Here is a 26,350-nt window from a genome sequence, read left to right on the forward strand (position 1 = left end):
AATTTAGGACTTCTTCATACATTATGATTACAAGTTCTTTGACCCACAGTTCTTTGATATATTAAAAATTTGTTTAAGTGTCTTCATTTATTTTGAGAGACACACAGAGCAAGACACACACACGCACACACACACACACACACACACACACACACAAACACACACAGAGAGAGAGAGAGAGAGAGAGAGAGAGAGAGAGAGAGGGAGAATCCCAAGCAGGCTCTGTGCTGTTAGTGTGGAACCTGATACGGGGCTCAAACTCATGAACCATGAGATCATGACCTGAGCTGAAACCAAGAGTTGGCCGCTTAACCAACTGAGCAACCCAGGCACCCCCTTTGATATACGTTTTAAAAACAGTTTCTCTCAATCTGTGGCTCACCTATTCATATTCTTAAGAGTATCTTTTGATAATCAAACGTATTAATTTTGAGGAAGTCAACACTATTGGTTTTTAAATTTCACGACTTGTGTTTCTGTGTCCCTTTTAAGAAATTGTTGTCTACTGAGAGGTCACAAAGATATTTTCCTATGTTTCCTTCTAGAAGCTTATGAGGAGAATATTTTTTGCCCGTATATAAAATTCTAGGTTGAGATATGTTTCCCCAGCAACTGTAAGGATTTAATTCTTTTTGCTTGTTGGTTTGTATTGTTTTTGTTAAGAAGTCAATAGTATTTTAATTATTGTTCTCCTGTGTTATTTGTTTCTTGCCTCTGACTAATTGTATTTTTCAGGTTCACAATGTCCATTTGTTTCCTCTCCTCCTTCTTTTATTTTTTTTTATTTGTTTTTTTTTCTCTTTTTCTACTGATATTTCTGACCCATTTCCTCTTTGTATCTTCCTTTAGGTACTTGAAAATATTAATAATGACATATTAAATATTAATAATAACTATTTCAAGTTTCTATCTACTGAAATCAGCATTCCTATTATCTGTAGGTCACATTGCCTTACTTCTTTGTTTATCCAGTGTTTTTTTTTTTAAACAGACTTTATTTTGTAGACCACTTTTAAATTCACAGAAAAATTGAGCAGAAAATACAGTGCTCCTATGTACTCCCTGCCCACGTGTAAACACAGCCCCCTCCACTACAGCACCCCATCCCCGAGTGGTATATTTATTACAATTGATGAACCTAGATCAGCACAACCTAACTGCCCAAAGTCTGGAGTTTACACTGGTGTAGAACACTTTTGGTGTTCTACAATCTACGGGTTTTGACAGATGTCTAATGACATATATCTACCGTAGGAGAATACAGAACAGTTTCATTGCCCTAAAAATAACCTGTGCGCTGCTTGGTCATCCCCCTCTTCTCCCTAATCCTTGGCAACCACTCATCATTTTCTTTTTTTTTTTAATTTTTTTTTTTAGTTTTTATTTTTGAGACAGAGAGAGACAGAGCAGGAACAGGGGAGGGGCAGAGAGAGAGGGAGACACGGAATCTGAAACAGGCTCCAGGCTCCGAGCTGTCAGCACAGAGCCCGACGCGGGGCTCGAACTCACGGACGGTGAGATCATGACCTGAGCCGAAGTCGGCTGCTTAACCGACCGAGCCACCCAGGCGCCCCCCACTCATCATTTTCTACCTCCATAGTTTTGCCTTTCCAGAATGCCAGAACTTCTTTCACTTAATAATGAACATTTAAGTTCCCCCCAGGTCTTTTCATGGCTTGATAGCTTCTTTCTTTTTAGCACTGAATAGCATCCCATCATCCAGATGTGCCAACGTTTATTTATCCACTCATCTACGGAAGGACATCTTGGTTTCTTACAACTTTTGGCAATTATAAACGAAAGTGCCGTAAACATCTCTGTACAGGTTTTTGTGTGGATGTAACATTTTTGATTCATTTGGAGAAAAACCAAGGAGTGTGACTGCTGTACTGTATAATAAAAATATGTTTGATTTTGTAACAAGCTGCCATATTGTCTTCCAAACTGGCTGTACCATTTTAAATTTTCATCAGCAATGAATCCGCGTCATTTACCAGCATGTGATGTTGTCAGTGTTTCGAATTTTAGCCATTTTCATAGGTAAGTATGGTATCTCATCATTGTTTAAAGTTGCGATTTTTTAGTGACACGTGATGTTGAGCATCGTTTCATGTGCTTATTTGCCATCTGCATATCTTCTTGAGTGAGGTAAGTTAGTATTTCCAAAGGGGGTAAGGTCTGTGTCTAGATTCTTTTTTTTTTTTTTCATGTATGCGTGTATACGTCCACGACCATGTTCCACGACCATTTGTTGAACAGGGTGACTTTTCTCCATTGCATCATCGTATTTCATTTGTTCTATTGTCAAAAATCAATTGACTACGTTTGTGTGGGTTTATTTCTGAGAATTCTATTCTGTTCCTTTGATTTGTCTGTTCTTTCACCAATACCACTTTGTATTATTGTAAAATTACTATAGTACAACCAATTGCTATAGCTTTATGGTAAATCTTGAAGTCAGGTAGTGTGAGTCTCTTCACTGTTTTTCTCATTCAATATTGTGTTGGTTATTCTTTTTTTTTTAATTTTTTTAATGATTATTTAACTTTTGAGACAGAGAGAGACAGAGCATGAACTGGGGAGGGTCAGAGAGAGAGGGAGACACAGAATCTGAAGCAGGCTCCAGGCTCTGAGCTGTCAGCACAGAGCCTGACGTGGGGCTCGAACTCACGGACTGTGAGATCATGACCTGAGCCGAAGTCGGAGGCTCAGCCGACTGAGCCACCCAGGTGCCCCTTGTGTTGGTTATTCTTAATCTTTTGCCTCTCCATCCAAACTTTAGAAACAGTTTCTTGATAGCTACATAATAACTTAGTAGGATTTTGACTGGGATTTCATTGAATCTATAAATTTCGTTAAAAAGAACTCACATCTTGGGTCACCTGGGTGGCTCAATCAGTTAAGCATCTGACTTTGGCTCAGGTTATGATCTCACGGTTTGTGGGTTTGAGCCCTGCATTGGGCTCTGTGTGACAGCTCAGAGTCTGGAGCCTGCTTTGGATTCTGTGTCTCCCTCTCTCTCTGCCCCTCCCCCACTCACACTCTGTCTCTCTCTCTCCCTCTGAAAAATAAATAAACATTAAAAAGAACTCACATCTTGACAATATTGAGTCTTCTGATCCATGAACATGAAATATATTTCCATTTACTCCATTCTTCTTTGACTGCTTTCATGAAAGTTTTGTTGTCATCCTAATATAGATCTTGTACATATTTTGTTAGACTTTACCTAAGAATTTATTTTGAGTGAGTACTAATGTAAGAGGTATTGTGCTTTTAATTTCAAATTCCTCTGTTAATTCCTGTTGATATTTAACATTTTGTGTCTAAGTCCTTGGTTTGCCCTTAGCAAAACTCCTGTTGCACCAGTCTGGCAAGAACCTCACGCCCCCTTGATATCTGATCAGGTTCCTCTATTAATTTTCCATCCACTGACCCTCTCACTTTGGCCTGAAGCTATAAATCCCCAACTGTCTTGCTGTATTTGGGGTTGAGGTCAATCTCTCCCTACTATTGCAACAGTCTTGAATAAAATCTTCCTTACCATTTTAACAAATGTCAGAAATAAAATTTTATTTTAGATTACTGAAGCTTTTTTCTTTTTCTCCTCTTTAAGCAAGTCTAGAGTAGACCTACTCTCGGCTGGAAAGTCCGGCTCTCGCGGTATGACCTGCTGGCATCTCAGTTGAAAGTCCATACCGTGGTCTCAGATATCTCCATTATCTCACAGGTTTCCAGTTGCAGTGCCCTTCCTGGCTTCACAGAATACGCACAGGCACAATTTAGTATTTTGGCAATAACTTAAGGGGACCTCTCTGCAGCCATCAGGAACTCCTTTTCCACCCAACCCCGTCTTCTTTGGTACCATGCCCTTCTTCTTCTGGCCATCTCAGTGGTTCCCTAATGTGATCCCTGACTCTTTCTTAGAGTGACCGTCCTGCTCTGCTTGAGCTCTACATTCCTGCACTGCAATCCGGAAAGTCCCGTCAGCAGAAAGCTGAGGCTATTGTTGCAATCACATTGCGTGTTTTCCTCCACTCTGCTGCCTATTGTCCAATGTTTGGAAACAGTTGTCTCATATACTTGGTCCAGTATCACAGCGGTTTATAAACAGGGGGTATTCCAATATCTGTTAGTCTGTCACAACCAAAGTCAAAAGTCCTTGGCTTTGTTTTAAGTCCTTTCTTGGCGTTAAGTCTTGAGTTTTGAACTACATTTCCTGAGACCAAGTTAAAAATACAAAAGGAAAAGAAAATCACGTTAAAGCCCTGCATGCTCATTTACTTAAATGTCTCATAACATGGCTTTTCAACCCTTCTTTTTCTCCAAGTCTGCACATGCTAATTTAATCTGAGCTGTTCCTTTACTTCTAAGGGGGGAAAAGCCAACAGAGACTCCAACATTAGTAAAAATGGATGCCATTATGTATATATTTCTGCCTAACAGGAAATAATTACAAAGTCTGGGATTTCTTTTACATTTTTTTTAATGTTTATTTATTTTTGAGACAGAGAGAGACAGAGCGTGAACAGGGGAGGGTCAGAGAGAGAGGGAGACACAGAATCTGAAGCAGGCTCCAGGCTCTGAGCTGTCAGCACAGAGCCCCATGCGGGGCTCGAACTCACAAACCGCGAGATCATGACCGGAGCTGAAGTCGGAGGCTTAACTGACTCAGCCACTCAGGCGCCCCAGGGAGTTTGTTTAAAGATAAAGAAACATCTAGTTATGGAAAAGCCCAACAACAACAGCAAATCTTTACAGGAATATGATGTTCGATCATTGGTATTGTACTCCTTAGACATGCTTTTATATGTTTATAGTCCAGTTTTATAATATGTTCATACACATATAATTTTAGGGAAAGGCATGAGATGTCATTTAAACCCTTTATCAGTGTTAGCAAAGAATTTTCTAGAATGGTATGAAAATGGATCCCGGTGGCAAGGTCGAGCTGCTCTCGTATGACATCATGATATGGCCGGGCTCATAATCTCTTTCCTGGAGTACAGCTTCTGATATGTGACAAAGGAAGCATCTCCATTACATGGAAAATTATAGGCTAGGCTGAAAGCTGTATTTTATATCATTCTGCAAAGAGACCTGGGTGAAGAACTTGCAGTTTTATCACTAATAAAACCCAAAGGAAATTGCCTGGCTTGTTTGGGCTCTATTTCAAATTTGTTTCTAAAACTGTACCATGTTCCCCAGCCATTATGGCAATAATTAAAAGTGACACGGTAATATATGATAAATAAAGCCATTGCGTGTTTACATACCAACATGTGTATATATATATATCTGAAGGAGGCTTGCATGTGAAGAGACAGCCAAGGGCCACCACAAAGAAAGCCAAGAATAAAGTGGAAATCCTGTGTTTACTGGCTCCCGCAGTGTGGGCCAGCAAGGGTCACTGAACCTCACTTCATTTCCTATTCTACTCCCTGACTCCAAGTCTTTGAAGAGCACCGTAGGGACAGAATTGGTTTCCTTCTGCTAGCAAAAACCACCCAGAAGGATCAGCCACGTTCTCAAGCTGTAATTCCCCATCTTTTAATGTGCAAGGATATGCGTTCTCATGATGGCCATGGACGCATCCTAATTTTTTGAACTAACCTTTCAATTTGTAAATATAAGTAACGCAAGATCCCTGCCACTGCCGCACAGACAGCAGATAGACGCCTTCAGGAGATGGCTTGTTGTGACAATCAGCACTTCCTGCACAGCGCTCTAGAATTACAACGCCCTTGTGAGGAAACTGGTTATCACCAAGGTCAATGCCAAATCGACAGGCGGACTGTCAACAAAACTGTTCCCTACTTTTTAGGTTGTAGGGAAACAAAAAAATAAAACCTCTCCTATGTAGATGAAAGCTTCTGTGCACATGTCTATGCTACGGCCATGGAAACGTTCATTTTCTGTATCTGGCATTAAAAAGCTCCGCTCTTTGAGCCCATGGCCTTCCTGTATCCCGGCCCTTCAACTGCACTCACTTTCCTTCTGTGACTAGTATTTGTTACCCTCTGTCTCAGGACACTTTCCACTATTTCTTTTGTTTCAAACATGTCACATTCTCTCTTTCTCATCCTTGAGAGCTGAGCGCAAATGCCATTTCTGAAGGGAAGTCACTCCTGGCCAGCCCCTTGTGTATACGCCTTTAATAGCACGGTTTGCAAATTCTACTTCCAGATTCATGTTTTTTAGGTGTTGAACTTCTGTTTCGACCCCAGATTGTAAGCTCCATAAGGACCAAGACTGTATATCTTTTGCTCGGTATTTTATCCTAAGTGCAGAGTAGGCCCTCAATAGATGAATGCATTTCTTTAAAAAAAAATTTTTTTTAATGTTTATTTATTTTTGAGAGAGAAAGAGAGACAGAGCATGAGCAGACAAGGGACACAGAATCTGAAGCAGGCTCCGGGCTCTGAGCTGTCAGCACAGAGACCAATGCGGGGCTCGAACCCACAAACCACGAGATCATGACTCAAGCTGAAGTCAGATGCTTAAACTGAGCCACCCAGGCGCCCCTAGATTAATGCATTTCTAATGTTACAAATATTTTAAAATGAAATTATTCTTGCACTTATCAAGTCTTTTCTTTCTTTCTTTCTTTCTTTCTTTCTTTCTTTCTCTCTTCTTTCAAGTTGATTTATGTATTTTGAGAGACAGAGAGAGCACGAGTGGGGGAAGGGCAGAGGAAGAGGGAGAAAGAGAGAGTCCCAACAGGCCCTGCAGTGTCAGCACAGAGCCCAAAGTGGTGCTCAAACCCCTGAACTGTGAGATCATGACTGGAGCCCAAACCAAGAGTCAGCTGCCCAACCGACTGGAAACAGACGCCCCTCTTCTTACTTTTTATGTTTTTTTTTTTCCTTCTTCATTCTTCCTTCATTTTTTTCGGCTATTCTTAGACTTCCATAGAAGGCTCTGTGGTACTTTCTCAAAAGATATAAAATGGGGATATCTTTAAAAATATTCTGGTTTATTCAGACAAAAATATATTGGGTTTAATTCCACCCGAAATGACTCTAGCCAAAAAAAAAAAAAAACCTCAAGAGCTAGAATCTAAGATCCAGAAAGCAGAATACTTTCATCTTTCTTCACCGACGCGTTGTAGTTTTCTAGAACGGTGCCTGGTATGTAATATGAAGAGGTCACTACATAGTTGTTAATGAATAAATCAACCACACAGGCCAAAGAGTAATGACATTGAACCCCTGTGTTCTCATTGGCTTATAAAATTTCCTATTTTCAGTTACCTTCTTTTGTAAGAATTAATTGTCATGTTTTGGTGTAGGAGATCAGATGACTTCACGTAGCTTCAGCAATTAGCCATGGCCAGGAAATTATTGCTTCCTTTATGAAGCGGCTCTAGAAAGTTTTCCATAGGTAAAAGAAAACATTTCATAGTACGTGTTTCCAACTCCACTAAGTTTCTCTTAGTTTGCTTTTTCCTTCCTACAGAAAGAAAGGCATCTTCGTAACTCAATATTGCATCACTACTCACAATCCATTTAATCTCTCTTTACACCACGTGGCTATGGTGGGAGGAAATCACATTTCTCCAGTTTTACATGATTTTCTATCTTCCTTTATTTGTAGAAGGAAACTCTCTCGACGGGAAGGATTTATGTACAAATGAGTGACGAACCTGTGCCTCCTTACTGCTATTACCTATTTTGTAATTTCTACACCGCGTTGGGTTGGAATGTTAACTACCGAAATGTTAGTCTTTTTGTTACATTGCAGAGCTAATTATTTTTGTTGGTTCATGATGAATATTGAATAACTTGAAACGGTGCGTTGGCCAGTCTTTCCAGAATCTGCTTCAAGGAGGCATCAACCCATTCTTTACAGTGGACACGTGTTTGTTGAGGATGTTATAGCAGGTGAAGTGACTTAAATAGGATCCCTACCCACCAAGTCTTTAAGCTCTGATGAGAGTGATATCGACAGATTGTTAAAAAGCAATAGGCAATCCTTGCCTTGTAAATAACTGGTTTGAAGACGTGATTTTTCCAACAGAGTTTTTTCCCCTTTTTCCCATTTATTTAATTTATTCTTTAGATTAATAGGCTATGATTTAAGAGTAGTTCTATGCTTACGGAAACACCGAGCATAAAGCACAAAGTTCCCTTATATTCCTCCTTCCACCTTCCCACCTTCAGGTTCCCTTAACATTTTGCATTTTAGGGGTGCCTGGGTGGCTCAATTGGTTACATGTGGGACTCTTGGTTTCGGTTTAGGTCACAATCTCACTGTTAGTGAGTTTTGGCCCTGCTTCGGGCTCTGTGTGGACAGTACAGAGCCTGCTTAGGATTCTTTCTCTGTCTCTCTCTCTGTCCCTCTCCTGCTCTCTCTCTCTGTCTCTCTCTCTCAAAGATAAATAACTAAATAACTTAAAAGAACATTTTGCATTTGGTTAGAAATTTGTTATAACTGATGAACAAATATTGATAAGTTTATTCTTATTCTTATTCTTATTCTTATTCTTATTCTTATGTTATTTCAGAGAGAGAGCATAAGCAGGGTTGGGGGCAGAGGGAGAGAGAATCTTAAGCAGGATCTATGCTTAGCATGTAGCCTGATGTGGGGCTTGATCCCATGACCCTGAGATCACGACCTGTACCTCAATCAAGAAAATCAAGAGTCAGATGCTCAACTGACTGAGCCACCCAGATGCCCTAATATTGATAAATTACTCTCAACTAAAGTCCATAGATTACATTAGGACTCATTTGTATGCATGTGTGTTATAAGGTTATACTGGTTTGGACAAATGTATAATGGCATGTTTTCACCATTTTAGTATCATACAAAGTAGTTCCACTGCTCTAAAAATCCTCTGTGCTCTGCCTACTCATCCCTCCCTCTTCTTCTTTTTTTTTAATGTTTATTTATTTTTGAGAGAGAGACAGAGTACGATAGGGGAAGGGCAGAGAGAGAGAGAGAAACACAAAGTCTGAAGCAGGCTCTAGGCTCTGAACTGTCGGCAGAGAGCCGGACGCGGGGCTGGAACTCACGGACGATGAGATCATGACCTGGGGCGAAATCAGCCGCTTAACCAACTGAGCCACCCAGGCACCCCATCATCCCTCCTTCTTCTTCACCCCTGGCAACTGCTCGCCTTTTTACTCTCTCCACAGTTTAACCTTTTCTAGATCTTCATAGAGCTGAAATGATACAGTTTGTAGCCTTTTTTGATTGGCTTCTTTCACTCACTAAAATGCATTTAAGGTTTCTCCATGTCTTTTTGTGGCTTAATAGCTTGTTTTTTTTTTTAAATGTTTCTGTTTATTTTTGAGAGAGAGAGAGAGAGAGAATGTGAGTGGGGGAGGGAGAAAGTGAGGGGGACAGAGGATCCAAAGTGGGCTCTGTACTGAAAGCTGAAAGCCTGATGTGGGGCTTGAACTCACAAACCATGAGATCATAACCTGAGCCAAAGTTGGACGCTTAACCGTCTGAGCTGCCCAGCTGCCTCAATAGCTTTATTTTTGAAGAGTTGAATAATACTTCCTTGTTAGATGTACCATGTTATTAATTCACTTGCTGAAGGTCACCTTGGATACTCCAGTTATGAATGAAGTTGTTCTAAACATCCGTGTTAGGTTTTCGTACGGACATACGTTTTCAGGGCTTTGGGGGTAAATACCAATATGTGTAAATTGTTGGCCCGTATGGTAAGACCATATTTACTTTTGCAAGAAATAGTCGAGCCGTCTTCCAAAGGGACTGTACCACTTGCATTCTTTCCCTCTCTCCCCTTGAATGAGAGTTGCCATTACCTCACATTCTGCCAGCATTTGGACTTGTTGGTGTTTTAGACTTCAGCCATTCTAATAGGCGTATAACGGTATCTCATTCTTGTTTTAACTCATAGTTCTCTAATGGCATACGACATTGAGGAACTTTCCAGGTGCTTATTCGCTACATACTTTTAATTGCTACTATTTTACTAATAATTTTTTAAATTTGGTTTATTTATTTTTTTATTTTAGAGAGAGAGAGAGAGTGCAGGAGCAGGGAAGAGAGGGAGAGAGAGGGGGAGAGAGAAAATTTTAAGCAGGCTCCATACTCAGTATGGGGCCTGAGGCAGGGTTTGATCCCATGACCCTGGGATCATGACCTGAGCCAGATTCACGATGACTCTTGAATGTTTAACCAACTGAGCCACCCAGGTGCCCCTAAAATACTCATAATTTTTAAGAGGGAACAATACAAGACTTCAAATGATTCTGAAGAATCGGTGTGAACTTTTGAGTAAAACATCTCACTTCCCAAAGGAAATCATAGTTAGCAACCACGTCAAGTACTCTGACAAGTACAGTACAATTTTCACAATTGTAGAATTTTCTGGGGCGGCTGGGTGGCTCGGTGGGTTAGGCGTCTGACTTCGGCTTAGGTCATGATCTCGAGGTCCGTGAGTTCGAGCCCCGTGTCGGCCTCTGTGCTGACAGCTAGGAGCCTGGAGCCTGCTTCAGATTCTGTGTCTCCCTCCCTCTCTGACCCTCCCCGACTCACATTCTGTCTCTCTCTGTCTGTCAAAAATAAATAAACGTTAAAAAAAATTTAAAAAAATTTTCTATCACCAGATTTGGTCTTTCAGTCTATGCTTTTGTATGGAAAATTGCTACACATTGCTGACCCTGATAATATGAAGGTTACCTCTCGAAGTAATAAAGGGATTTTCATATGAATGGCACCCTCCCTGGGTTGATAATTCATGTGGATGGTTTCTGTATGACCTTTCTGCCCATTTCCTTAGGAGTGTCCTGCTTATGTAGATCTATCAGTCTGGAAATGCTGCATTGTATTGACCTCAGTGATGAACGAGGCACAGGTTCAGAGAGCTGAACACTGGCATGACTGACCCCCGTCCTCAGTTTCCCAGGTAGCCACACTGATCTCAAGATATTATAAATGAGATTGTACCGGAAAAACATTCAATTTCTGTATGCAAGTTTCATTTAGACATCTTGCCTCCCGGAGGGAAGGTGTGACACATTTGAGTAGGTTACTCTGGGAAAGTGAATCATTTTATTTCCTAGAGATCTTAAGAATGAGGTTAAACTATCCTGGCAGAGTTGAAATGCTCTCTGACTTGGATGAAAAGCACACCAAGGTCACTTTCTGCCTTGCAAGTTTTTTAAAATAGATTTTACATTTGAACGTCGTTCTCGTGCACTGTATTCAAATGGCAGAGTTAATAACTTCTTGATTATCTTTTACTTTTTATTCTTTTAAACCTTTTTAAATGTTTATTTATTTTTGGCAGAGAGAGAGACAGAGCATGAACAGGGGAGGGACAGAGAGAGAGGGAGACACAGAATCGGAAGCAGGCTTCAGGCTCTGAGCTGTCAGCACAGAGCCCGACACGGGGCTCCAACTCACAGGTCACAAGATCATGACCTGAGCAGAAGTCGGACCGACTGAGCCACCCTGGTGTCCCTAACTTCTTGATTATCTTAAGGATTATTCAAAAACATTAGGATAAACAAGAGTAAAAGGGATTTTGGAGACCATCTTTCAAGCCTATGAAACACCTGACACGGTTCATTCTTCCGGTGTAACTAAAGGCTCTTAAAATATTTCTGGCAGACTATTGTTCTTAAACAACTTTACTATCCTTGTCAAAATAAATCAAAGCATGCTAATCTCCACATGTGCTTAAAAGGGACCACAATGATGAGTGATGGTTTCATATACCAGATTACTCCAAACATTGTGTCTCTCTCGAACGAGGGAGGAAAAATGAATCAAATATCAAAAAAGGAAATTGTTCCCTTTTATTAAAATCATTTTCTCTTCTGTAGAGATAATTAAATAAATCTGAAGAGACAAGAATATGAAAGGCACAGATAGAAAAAGTGATTGCAAAGGCCAGAAGTTAATGTTTACTTGCAAGATAGATCTGTTAAAAGGCACACTATCAATAAAACGTTAGCTTGTCTTTTTATTATTATGACTGGTGAGATGAACTGAAAAAGCCGCTAAATGTGAAAACAGACTATTCTTTCTCAGAACTGACTATCACCTAACGCGTTTTAGTAAATGACACGTCGTTGGGCAGTTTTGTTGTTAAGTATGATCAGATTTCCTTTCCCCCATTTTCCATTTTTGTCTTTGAAAAAAAAATGATCGCTGAAAAAAAAATTTCTTTAAGGAAATGATGGTGGAGGATGGGCTTAGGCTAAAAGTAGCCGAGGTAACACACATTTGATGCAGTAGAAACAGTTCATCACATAGTTGCAAAAATATCTGGTAAGTTACAAAAACTTAATTTAAGAAAGAGGACTACAGAGGAATCATAAATATAAACGATGTACAGACATGTTTTCAAATTTCTCGCAAACAAATAAGGGGGCTTTTGCACCCAAGATCTTGAATAAAAACACACACATGTGCAAGCACAAACACACACACACAGAGGAGAAAAATAAGCAAGGAAATTCTTTCCAATCGTTGGCTTCATGAATACAACTGCTCTCCTGTTCCCGTAGCCCTTTGCTGGCCAAATAAAACATCAGTGTTCCACTAGGAAATGACTAGCTAAACAGAAAAGGGCAATGAATCTGCCGCTGATGAATTTACGGACTTCTCCATGAAGTCCCCTGTGTCAAAAATTGTTATAGAGGCTTTTTTGTTGTTTAGGACATTCTCCGCACTGGTTGCTCAGTGTTATGTAAATGACAAATGACTAGAAAAAATCCTGGCGTAGGTAAATAAGGAAATCAGTTTCCTAGTGACAGGATCCAAACAGGGTCAGCTGCCCTCTGAATGCAGCTTCTTAATATCTAAGAGAACATGCTTGTACTCTGGAGTGAATTTGGGTATTATTTTATTAAGCAGCCTGAATTTGCTTCGATGGATCTTAAAGGCGGGAAAAAAAAAATCCAGAAATGTGGGTTAGAACCCTTGTGTTTATTCCTAAAAAGAACGAGAGTTAGTTTTCTTTGCCCCTCCGAATAAATGGCGGAGAATTTTGTGACCAGGTGAATCGGCATAACAGATCGTCCATACAATGATCTTTTTCTGTCCATTGGTCTTTCTATAATTAATTTTATAAAGTGTTAGTGGTGGTCCCTTCTCTGTTTTTTACAAAGTAATTGTGCATGCTCCTTTTCTTAATGATTTAAAACATATTTCTAATACATTATATCCAATAACTTTATTTATAATTGCCAAATATTCCAAACCTACACACAAGACTGAAAATAACAGACTGACATGCAACCACCACCTGCATCAAACAAACGCTGACGTAAAATCTACATTATATTGGGGCGCCTGGGTGGCTCAGTCGGCTAAGCGTCCGACTTCAGCTCAAGTCACGATCTCGCGGTCCGTGAGTTCGAGCACCGAGCCGGGCTCTGGGCTGATGGCTCAGAACCTGGAGCCTGCTTCCGATTCTGCCTCCCTCTCACTCTGCCCCTCCCCCGTTCATGCTCTGTCTCTCTCTGTCTCAAAAATAAATAAACGTTAAAACAAAATTTAAAAAAATCTACATTATATCTTTTAAGTGACTGAAAAGCAAATTGTAAAAAATAATTCAACAAAGTTGCCATTGTGTTTTATATCCTCGTCCCAAGTCCAGGAAAAAAAGGTGAAATTAAAAACATAGACACCTTCCAATGAGAATGACATTTAACCACACAAGAAGCAGTGACCGCAAACTAAAATAGTGTGAACTGTAGATGGAAAACTTTACATTAGAAATTGCTTGGAGCTCAAAAGATCTAATATGTAGGTGAGTAACACGAATATTGAACTTGTCCATTTGTTGTGCAAAGCCAAAAGTAGGTGTATACTTGTTTCCTCAGATCTCCTCTTCTAATTTGAACCTAGGAACATATTTTGCCGGCCCAGATTTTGTATTTGTGGTTCTCATTATGTGCATTTAAATACAAAGCTGTCAAAATAATGGGTGCCTCCCTGTTTAAGAGATCGTCAGTAGGGAGAGGTCACAGTGTGGTGATTTCATTACTGAGAGGGAAAAAGTCTTCATCTTTTTTTTTTTTTTTAATTTTTTTTTTAACGTTTATTTTTGAGACAGAGAGAGACAGAGCATGAACGGGGGAGGGTCAGAGAGAGAGGGAGACACAGAATCCGAAACAGGCTCCAGGCTCCGAGCGGTCAGCACAGAGCCCGACGCGGGGCTCGAACTCATGGACCACGAGATCATGACCTGAGCTGAAGTCGGATGCTTAACCGATTGAGCCACCCAGGCGCCCCAAAAGTCCTCATCTTTAATGCCACACATTAAAAAAAGAAATTTAAGGGGCGCCTGGGTGGCTCAGTCGGTTGGGCGGCCGACTTCGGCTCAGGTCATGATCTCGCGGTCCGTGAGTTCGAGCCCCGCGTCGGGCTCTGTGCTGACTGCTCAGAGCCTGGAGCCTGTTTCAGATTCTGTGTCTCCCTCTCTCTGACCCTCCCTCGTTCATGCTCTGTCTCTCTCTGTCTCAAAAATAAATAAAACGTTAAAAAAAAATTAAAAAAAAAAGAAATTTAAGTTTTTACTTATTTATTTTAAGATAGAGAAAGAGAGCACAAGCAGGGGAGGGGCAGAGAGAAGAGAGAGGGAGAATCCCAAGCAGGCTCCACACTGTCCGCACGGAACCCCATGTGGGGCTCGAACTCACGAACTGCGAGATCATGACCTGAGCCGAAATTGAGAGTCACCTGCTTAACCGACTGAGCCACCCAGGCACCCCCATGCCACACATGTCTAAGCTGTGCCCAAACCATACAAAAACTCCCACCTCATTTTGTGTTGCTTTCTTATGCTTCAAGTATATACGATCCAGCTTATCTGTTCTATATTCTATTTGACCATGAATTGCTTCAGCTTTTTACCAAGATCCAGGCCATCCTCAAAAGCTGAAAGACATGACTCATGGTTGAGAACATTGGAAAGAACATGCTCATGGGAAAAAAGATTTGAGAATGCTTTAAGCAATGGTAACATATTTGGAATATCTTTATATCCCTTTATGATGATGACTTTGAAGAGGCTGATGGACATTTATTTATTCTTTCATTTATTCAATGGGCATGCAGGGAAAAGGAGATTAAGATGCATTTCCCAGCAGAATTCTATAGTCGTTTGGCTGAACAAACGAAGTGATGTGCGTTCATTGAGAAATGTATTGAGGGGGCGCTTGGGTGGCTCAGTCAGCTAATCATCCGACATCGGCCCAGGTCGTGATCTCATGGTTCGTGGGTTCGAGCCCCACATCGGGCTCTGTGCTGACAGCTCAGAGCCTGGACCCTGCTTCCGATTCTGTGTCTCCCTCTCTCAATTTAAAAATTGAAAATTTTTAAAAATGATAAAGAAATGTATTTCCTTCTGTGGTCGCTTGTCGGACTCCTGCCCCCTGTCTCAGCCTTCACGCCATCAGAGAAGCTTCCTCACTGCTAGTCATTCACCTGCTAGTCTCCCGTCAGCCCCTCTGCCTCTGGCTGTGCTCTGCCTTGCAGCAGAAAGTCTTTCCCGCCTGCTTTCTAATTATCTAAATCCTTCATAATCCCCCTACCAAAATTAGGTCATACTTGCTCCACAAAACCTTCCCCAGTTTCTCTGACTTCTATTTACTTCTCTGGCATCTAAATTCCTTTAGGACAGATAGCTAGCCTCATCCCGCTTAGCGCTGGTGGACTGAGAGTCTGGAATCCTGCTCTCAGTGCCGAGGGTGACTTAGCCTCCTCCCCTAAGGAGGCTGTAAGACAGACTCTTCCCACCGGTCCTTGCGCTCAGCTTGGCATCCCCTCCCACCGCCCTCCTCTCCCTTTCCCCAGACCGAAGATTCCAGAACAGTGGCTCAGAAAGATCTGCGGAATGATGGGCCTTGGGAACGAAGCTTCAGGAGGCTGGACGTCTGAACAGACAACCTGCGACAGTTTAAAAATATCGCTGATGTTCTCCGTTCTTATACCAGTTAAGGCTTCGCCTCTAAATAATCCATCCAGTGATGAAACAATGGGTGTGGTAGTGAAGAAGCAGAGATGGATTAATTCTGAAGATTTTATTAAAACCCTGTTATGGGTCAGGCACTAAGCTAGGATCCGGAACGGATAAAACAGGAAGATGGTAAGATGACATGTGTGGAAAAATCGGGGTCAGGGACTTGAAGAATGTTTTTCTAGCTTATTTCCTAACCTTAAGGTTGTTACGACATGCAACCAACCCAAGCCTCACTTTCTCCATAGAGCCTGAGACAGCTCCGGCGGCCAGGAATCCCAGTGAGTAGCTCCTTTCTCTGACCTCCTGCTAAGCCTACAGTCTATACCTCCTCTTGCACCTTACTTCTTGGATAGACTTGAACAGTCCTCTGGCTGTTATTTAAGTTTGGGTTTGCAAGGTGAGCACCTCGAAGCGAAGGCCATTGTAATGGGCTATTCCTAATTGAACAACACGTTTAGAAAGGATCCCTGGTTTTTGCCACTGAATGCATACATGGAAAAGTAAAAAAAAAAAAAAATGCAACCTACTATTTAGTCAGATAGGGACTTTAGCCAGATTGTATGGTGGTTTTAGGCTGCTGCTATTTTCTGCAATGAGCTGAAATTTGGCAACTTCAAGGAAGGGGAGAAATCTTACTTGAAACACAGAAATATGAGGGCTTAGAGGCAGCTAAGTTCCCTGTAAAATCTGGAAAAGTGGCAGGGCCACCATGTACAATTTGTCAGTGCACAACCTGTACAACCATACCCAGGGACTCAAACATGGGGAAAGCTTTCACCAGGAGCACTTGGTGATGATGATGAGTTCTACGTTTGGGCTATGAATGATAAAAGAAGAGCCAACATTTGGGCGAATTGGAGAGAAAACAGGTGGAGAAGGCAAGATGAGCAATGATAAGGCCGATAAGCATTAAGATTTTTTTTTTTTTTTTTTTTTTTTTTTTTACCGGCTCAGTTTTCAATCACGTTTAGTAAATCCAGGTGCCAATCTTGGCAATGAATTATGCAATCTGGGGAAATCGTCAATACTTTTCAGTCCTGTATGCTGCAGTGTTAAAATCATTCGCAGCCAGCGGGGTCAGTCACTAGTATTAAGACTTACACTTGAAGTTGATCCGTTTTCACAGCACAACAAGGATAGATTTCTGCATATTCATCCACTTTCCCTCTCTCCATCTTCCTGTGGGCAAATATTGCCAAAAAAATTACACGACTGCTGAAGGTTTAACCTGGAATCATGAAGCAGGATAGAGCCGAGCGCTCCACGGTGCGCACGCAGGTAGGTCCCGGCTGGACGCCATCTTCCTGATTGGCGATTTGTGACCAGTGGGATCAAGAAGCTTTGGCTGGAGTCTTCAGAGACCAAGAGTTCACGCAGAGTCCTCAAATGCGTAACTTGCAGTTAGCGAGTTTCTCTTAGTTTGGAAATGATGCAACCAATTCTGGGACAAAGCACTCCGATCTGCCACGTATTTCAGCAAAGTGTGTCCACCGTCCTAGGACTTTCCATGTGCTTGTGCCACTGCTTCCCACCTTCCCTACCCTTCCCTTTGCCCTGCGGAAGGGGCATTTATGGGCTGGGACCCCTGGCTCCCTTGCCCTTTGGCTCTGCTTGTTTGGCAGTGGGAAGAACTGGCAGGAGGTCCCAGAGAAGAAAGACAGTGATTTCAGGCCATCGACCCTCTTCTCCCTTCCCCTGGGCTGAACTTGACAACGGCTGGTGTTTCGCTGGCTCCTCCTGTCAGATTCAGGTTACGCGGCTCTCACCTTGCCCTCAATGCCCAGGAGGACGATTGCTTCCCTGCTATGGCCAGCCCCATGGAGCTTCCCTCTCCCTGATTGCCTTACCTCAATCCCCCAGCTCTTACACCTCTGGAAACAGTCCCTCATTCAACTTCCCTCAGCTTGCCTTGTTGTGTTCTGCCTGGGACCCCCGACTGATCACCAGTGTTGCCGGATGAGTCGCATCCTCTGGCCCTTGGCAAGATAATTGAGAATTATTCACTGTCCACTTTTTGCTCCTCAGAGCTCCTTTCTTTTAAGTCATCTGAGCTTCATTATCAGAGGAGTTACATAAAATAGTAATGCAGCTCACAAGTCGCTTGTGCAACTTCACTTAATTAAGAACAAAAAAACCCCAAAACCAGATATGCGGGTGATTCGTTAAAAAAAAAAAGTCGATCATTCTACAAAGCTTTAATTCTCTTCTTGGAATATCCTGAATCTTCCCGTCTTTATTTTGATGTAATGGTCAACAGCGTTCCACGGAATTTGGGATTTCATCTGTGCATACATGCATTTGGGATGATTCTCTTATCTTTCAAAAGATACACCTTTTACGAGACAGCCTATGGCATTTCCTGAATATCTTTTCTTTTCTTCTGTCCCCTTAGGGTTGAATTTTCATCTCCCTTTGCTTTTTCCCCATTGTGACTCCTCTCATATGTCTGCCTGCCTTTTCCCACCTCTCTCTTCTTCTCTGCTTCTGTGAGAGATATTCTGAGTCATATTGAGCTTATCTCTTGTTCAGTTTGGGCTCTTTCAGGAAGGCACATAAAGAAATCTCTACCTGCAGGACTCAGTTGCAGGGGATCTTACTGTGTGTGTTCTGGGCCCAGGGAGTGTTAATAAGGCACACATGAAACGAAATTCATTTATTTGATTTTGTTTCTTCCAGTGGTTGCTCTCGTCAGGCACGTACCTTTTTAGTTCGACACAGGTGACTCCTGCGATTTGACGTTTTTCTCAAATTCAACCCGTTGTTTGTTCTACAAACAGCAGTATGTGTTTATGACACGGGCAATGCTCGGCAGCCCAGATTGGAGCCAGGGGATGTTAGAGAAAATGCTTTCATGATTCTGTGGGTTATTGGGATCTGCTATAAAATTTCACTTAGAGGCTCCCACGATTGGTCTACGTGTCAAAACCCATCCCACACAAGATTATCTTGGTATCTTCAGCTGCCACAATAACCACACGCGATGTACCAGCTCCTCACGCGATAGCCATAAATCACTTTTGGGGGACCCCCTTCATTCTTATTTTTAACCGGCAGTTTGGGTTTTATTAATACACTTTGTGTTTCAGAAAGCACGGAGGAAATCGAGGATGATATACTTTGCCAAACACAAATCTGCTTTCGTGCCTAAGGAACCAGTGAAAACGGAAGGTTTCAAAAAATAGGTCATTAATACGATGTTCATGCTGTTTACACACAACTGTTCTATTGCAAGTATTTATATTAGCTGCCCATGAAAAGCATAGCAAAGGTAGGCTGTTGTCGTTGAATGTTATTTTAAGGGAGACTCTAAGACTTCTGAAACGTGATTTGCTCTTTCAGTAAATTAAAATGCCATTTATCATTATCATCAACATCAAATAAGTTTTCTCAAGCCCCACACATGCCGGCTCTCTGCTGGGAGTGTTCTAAAGCAAGGTCAGAGGAAATGACATCTCCCTTCAGGAGCTCACAGTCAATGCTAATGAGGTAGACAAATACCCACAAATGCAACGGGTAGCGTCCTACGGAGTCTAGTCATTTTGCGTCATTTTGCCTACAGATAGCGAAGTGAGCCTATAACATCAGGAATTGGCCATCCTCACAGGAAGACATCGGGCTTCCATGCCAGACTGGGTAGGAAGATGTTTGTTGAGGAAGAGAAGGAATTTCATATGACGTCACATTGATATAAGTCATTATACTGTCATGAAAGGCAATGTGGCACCGTCGATGATGCTAAAAAAATGTACAAATTTTTTAACTCAGTGATTCCACATTTGGGAATTTTTATCCTACAGATATACAGGAGCATCCATTCATTGCAATTTTGCAAACAAAAGAAAAGTTCAGCATAACCTAACGGTCACAGGTAGGGTCTTGTTGAATGTATTATGCTGTATCTATACCATGAAATACTATAGATCTTTCAAAAATAATGAGGAGATTCTTTATGCGCAAGTGCATACCAAAAAATCTTCATGTGAAAATAAATAAGAAACAGAGCAGTATGAAGAACACGTCTTTTTTTTTTCTGTCAAGAAGATAGAAGTATGTGTAGGTATATAAATGTGCATGTACTATAGCTGGGGAACAGACGTGAAAGACAGACTATACACCCTTAGAGAGACTGTATACATTTTATATTTAAAATTTTTTTTGTATTCATAAGAAAGCATTATATATTAAGTCAAAATTTAAAGGTTAAAGTAGTAATTAAAAAAAAAGTAGGGGGCGCCTGGGTGGTTCAGTCGGTTAAGCGTCCGACTTAGGCTCAGGTCACGATCTTGCGGTCCGTGGGTTCGAGCCTCGCATCGGGCTCTTTCCTGACAGCTCAGAGCCTGGAGCCTGTTTCAGATTCTGTGTCTCCCTCTCTCTCTGCCCCTCCCCCATTCATGCTGTGTCTCTCTCTGTCTCAAAACTAAATAAACGTTTTAAAACAAAAAGTAAAGATCTTATACAAGTAAGAATGTGCATCTCTTCAACTTCCCGGGCTTTGTTTATTTGTTTGTTTGTTCAAAGAGTGAAATGTTCACAATGCCAGCTACTTGAAGGTTACAACATCTTTTCTCTGCCCCTTCCTCTGCAAGCCCTTTACTTCTCTCACCCCAGAAAACTTCATCCTGCAATAGCTTCAATGGAACTCCCTTTGAGTCTATTTCTGTGGTCAATCTATTTCACCTCTATGATTAACACTTGCCTTAGATTCCCTCCCTGCTTGATAAAGCAACTCATCTTTTATTTACATTGTGGTATTTTTTTCAGTTAATAATCCACCAATAAATATGTACCAGTCATCCGCTGTGTATCTGTGTATACCCAGGGCACACATATTAAATACACTTCAAAGGGAGCCTTTTCATTCTGAGATCTCGTAGAAAAATGAGTGGTGACCATCCACATCTTTTATGCGTGTGTAACCTTTGCGAACTCAGGAGAGGTATTTTATATTTTTGCATATGAAACTGTTTATTTACTTTATTTACTCTGTCCTTATATGGCAGACCTCCATGTCTTTATATTCCTTATCCAGTGACTCTTTTCTGGCCATGAAGAGGCGAGTTTAATCTCGCTGTCAGGGGTGCCTGGGTGGCTCAGTCGGTTAAGCGTCTGACTTCGGCTCAGGTCACGATCTCACGGTTTGTGGGTTCGAGCCCCGCGTCGGGCTCTGTGCTGACAGCTCGGAGCCTGGAGCCTGCTTTGGATTCTGTGTCTCTCATTCTCTCTGCTCCTCCCCTGCTCATGCTCTGTCTCTCTCTGTCTCCAAAAGAAATAAATACATTAAAAAAAAAAAACACTCTGTGCCAGCACAAGTACAACCAGCTTGTTTAATGGCTTAGCTGTGTCTCTTCTTTTTGTTTTCAACTACCTTCTCAATTTTGTCCTGCATTTTGGAATTATTTTTGAGAGGTGAAGAGCAAACTGGAGGAGGCATCAACTTCAGACAATAGAGCAGAATCACTTCTGGATGATGAGAAAGGAAAGGTAACAAAAAATCGTTGGAGCCCGAGTTCGACTGCGTCCCCTGCAACCTTTAGTCTCTGCCTTGTCCTTGCTCGTCCGAAAGTTCATCTGCCATTTTTCTACTCGTTCCTGGGTTTTTATTGTTATCAATGTACCAGTTCCCTAATCAGCGACGGCAGTTTGGAGATGTCACTACACCCTCACCATTCCAAATCGTTTCAAAAAAAAAAGAACTTTGGTTACAGAATTTATACTTTGAGGATTTCTATTTTATATTTTCTTACCGTGAAGGAGCCTCTTCGTTTCCATTCTTGGCTTCCTTTATCTGAGCTGGTTACTAATCCAGAACCAGGCATTGCTCTCTGACACCAGAATTCCTCCATTTTAATATTTATCTTGCACAGAACTTTTGCAGGACATTTTCCAATTGAACTGCATTGGAGCCCCCGGCTCTCCTTTGTTTGCTTATTTGTAAACACATTCTGCCCTCATCAAAGAGCTCTAGGAAGATTAGAACATAAGATCCCCGAGGGAAAGGGCTCATCTCCAGGACTTACAAGAGAGCCTGGCAAGAGCACACACTCAATAAATATTTGTTGCATGGCTAAATATTTGTTGAATGAATTAGTCAGACATGATTCCTCTGTATTGAAAACCTGTTCCATATTATATCAGAAATCACACTAGATTCTTCTCTTATTTAGTACAGATTACTGAAGGACACTGATCTCCAAAAAGTATTAGGCAGAGTGGGTCCTTGCAGGGCATACTGGTTTCCCAGGGTTGCTGTAACTAATTGTCACACACTGGGTGGCATGGGAACCTCCCCCCACCCAAAGAGCTGCTATACAAGGTAGACAAAAAAACACTCTTTCAAAGGGTTTTGATTCAAGAATTAGATTGAACCACGGAGCTTGCCTTATATTTCCCTCCCATGCCCCAGTCCGTTTCAATGTAAATGAAGATGGGTATGTCGAGATGCCGTAAGCTCAGTGTGTCTTACTCAGTGCAGAAGGAAGAAAGGATTAGTAGCTTCAGTGGACAAAGAAGGTCAAGGAGAGAGAAGTGGGTCAGGGTATTAAAGGCTGGCAGGCCTAGACCTTGACAGGGAGAGTAACTTTCAGTTCCGAAGCAATGAGATCACAGGGAGGATGGCATCAGATAAGATTTCCCCTAGCTTCTCACATCTCCACCTTGACATCTGTTGGAGTGGCGACTTTGGGCTCTAATGAGTGTCAAGGGTACATTCATAGGGAGAATTCGCTGTAAAAGATAAAGACGAAGAGAGATAGCTCAAGAAGAGTTACCAGCTTTGCCCGAGTGACGATGGAAAGTGCCCTGGCCTAATTTTACGTGTGTGAGACTACTCCTTTTGTATCCGTTAATTAAAGACAATTAAACCGGACACTAAACTTGCCCATTTTGGGCATGGGACACACTGGGCGTCTAGTTCCTGCAAAGAAACTGGCCTGTGGCATCCCGAGTTACCCTCTCAGGATCATCCGCCATGCTATTGAACTTACTGCCTTCCGCGAGACCTGGCGTAGGGTAGGACATGATGGAGGCCAAGCTCATTAATCATATATTGTGTGCTTTGGGATGTTATCAAATGTTGCGCTTTCCCTTTCAGGGACTGGAAAAACAGCCTGCGGTAGAGAAGTGTCCTGGAAGTCCCATTTCCCCTGAAGTGGGGCACACAAGGTGATCGTCCTCTCAGGGGATTGTCTGGAATGTTCAACTCTGGCATGCTCCAGTTCCGTTAGGAGGTATGTCCTATTCTTCCTGAGATGAAGTGTTCCTAACATACGGCAGTGATCTTTGCCTATTTCCAAATCCCTACAGTCGGATTGAGACATCCATCCCAGAACCAGGAACGGACATCAGCGAACAGCGAAAAGAACACCCAGAGCAGACCATGCCCACTAGCTAGTTCTATGTCCTAAGCTTTCAGATAGGCTTTTCTCTGTGAGCTCTCACTGTGAATTGTTAATTCTGTCCCCGGTAAAGAGTCTCTGCCGGCTAGTAGTTTGGAGATGACTATAGATTCTCCAGTGGTTGACGCATGGTGAATTCTGACCAGTGACCATTGGATTTGCCACCAATTCTTACCTCTTGGACTAGAGACCAGAAACCAAATTATGGGGAGACCAGTGGATTATTTGACAGTGAGAAGCAGCCCTTTCCACCAACCGTTCGTACTCCCTGGAGAGGCAGAGCCATGGAGGAAGCTGGTAGTGCCGTTCCCCAAACTCCGGGTGCAGTCGGGCAAATGCATAAAGGGCTTCAGTCTCTGGAGCTATTCAGCTTGGCATTTGACCCAAGTGCTAAATTTCCTAAACTAATAAACAAATATCTTGCAGCCTATTTATATTTTGCACCCAAACACGGAGCACATCGCTGGCAAAGAATACGAAAACACTTTTGAAGACCCTCCTCGGCTGCACCCCTGTAAATGGAAATCTTTGTAGCTTGTTCAGCCTGATCAGGCTCTCCAGGCTGTGGCAGGCCTTGGTGTGTACCTTGGAAAAACTCTCCTGGGGTAGGCCCACTTGAGTGGCAGCCAAGGCCAGACCAAGTCTCCACCTTAACTCTGAGGTGCGAAGTACTTGCCCCATACGAAATTGTCCATAGCTGGTCAATTTTGACTTATAATAAATGGGTTTCATATGGTTCAATCTTTCAAAGCAAGGCCTTGCTACTGTGTTTACAGCTTCATAAGGTTCTTGTTTAATTGGTATTTGATACACACTATTTGAAAATAAATATAATTCATTAAACTTATTTTCTTACTTTATTTAAAAACGTGGGGTTTTTTTTGCCAATAGCAATTTTCCTTTTTTTATTATTATATGAAATTTATTGTCAAATTAGTTTCCATACAACACCCAGTGCTCATCCTAAAAGATGCCCTCTTCAATGCCCATCACCTATCCTCCCCTCCCTCCCACCCCCCATCAACCCTCAGTTTGTTCTCAGTTAAAAATGTTTTTTAATGTTTATTTATTTTTGAGAGCGTGCACGCGCGCGAGGGAGAACAGGGACGGGGCAGAGAAAAATGGAGACGTAGAATCTGAAGCAGGCTCCAGGCTCTGGGCTGCCAGCACAGAGCCCAACGCGGGGCTCAAACCCATGGACTGAGGGATCATGACCCGAGCTGAAGTCTGAAGCTTACCCGACTGAGCCATCCAGGCTCCCCACTTAATTTTCTTACTTTAAAAACTGTACATCATCCAGGAATCTGAGATTAGAAATGGTTCGTACCTTAGGTTCTAGCATTAGACAAACCTGGTTCTGAAAGTCTCAGATGAGCTATTAGACCCTGGGTGATGTATGAGACTCAGCCTTAAGTTGTCTCATCTGTAAAATGGCAGAAACCATAGCAATTGCCATGAGGAGTCAAGGAGAGAGCTGCGTGAATCTCTCCGCAGACTGACTGGCTTCCAGGAGGCACACGATAAATGTTTGCTTGTGTTGTCAGTATTTTCTTGCCATCTCGCCTACTCTTGTCTTTTCCTCCATCTTTTTTCTGTTACCCATAGAGCGTCATTAATAATAAACACAGTGAACAAAAGTAAATGTCACCAGACTAGATGCCAATGCATATACACATACTTTGATAGCTATGATCATGCCATATACCATTCCATATTGTGCCTTTATAAATAATCAAATATCGCATTCATATATAAAGTGTATGTAACATCCTTCGAGGTCAAAGGATAGCAAACTGTGGCTTGTGGAGCAAATCTAGCCCTCTGTCTGTTTTTGAAAATAAACCTTTGGTGGGGCATAGCTGTTAGGGACTGAACTGCATCCCCTCAACATTCAGATGTCGAACCTTTCACCGAGCCTCAGTTATATACTTGATCATATATCAATTCTTGACGTAGATTATTAGTATCTCGTACTCGGGCATTTTCATGGCCAGTAAGGTCCAGTAGCTCCATCTGTGTTTTTACGCTATTCTTTTTCTCTGGAAACGTCTGAATTCATGGACAGGCTCTTTGGCATTTCTTTTTCAAGATGGTCCAGAAAGCGGCCAGAGAAATTCATTCATTCACTCATTCAACGACCATTTATCAAGCGTTGGTTAGATGCCAGGCGTTCTTCTGGGAGCTGGGGATTCGGAACAAATAAAACAGATATCTGGAGGAAACAGACAAAACAAGGTAAGCCAGTAAATCGTATGAAAAATACGATGGCGATAGGACCAAAGAGAAAGGTAGGCAGGGGCGATCAAGAAGGCTGAGATAGAGGAAGGTAGTAGTTTGCAATGTAACGGGGGACGGGGAGAAGCCCTCCCTGAATGGACCTAAGGAGTGACAGAATGAACCATAAAGATACTTTAGGGAAGACGATTCTAGGCAGAGAAAACAGAAAGGATCTAAGTACCAAGAAGGGAGAACGACATCCCTGGAAGGTTTGAGGCGTCTCTGGAGGCCAGTGTGACTGGAAGAGAAGGATAAATGGGGAAGGGAGAAGCAAGTATGGTCAGACTGGGAATTAGGTGGCAGATTTAAGTCTCACTAAGGACTTGGGCCTTTGGATGGAGGATGGCAGGAAATACCTGGAGGTGTTAGGTAAATGAGTGGCATAGCTGACAAGGTTCCACAGAATCAACTGGGTCACTGTGAAGCAGAGCCAAAAGGATTGATGGACGAACCAGTTAAGGGGCTAAAAGAAAGAAGAGTCAAGTTTTTTTTTCTGGGTTTTAAAGGTGGAAAGATGGTCTTGCCACTGATGGAGGACAAGGTTGAAGGAAATAAAATGGGGTTCAGCTTGGAATACATTGAGTTTGGCAGGTGTCTTAGAAATGCAAGTGCGGGGGGGAGGTGCCCGGGTGGCTCTGTGGGCTGTGCATCTGACTTTTGATTTCAGCTCAGGTTGTGATCCCGGCGTGGTGGGATCGAGCCCCGTGTTGGACTCCTCCTTGAC

The sequence above is a fragment of the Panthera pardus genome, unplaced genomic scaffold (genome assembly GCF_024362965.1).
Source record: "Panthera pardus isolate Hobbes unplaced genomic scaffold, ASM2436296v1 HiC_scaffold_25, whole genome shotgun sequence".
Taxonomy (NCBI): domain Eukaryota; kingdom Metazoa; phylum Chordata; class Mammalia; order Carnivora; family Felidae; genus Panthera; species Panthera pardus.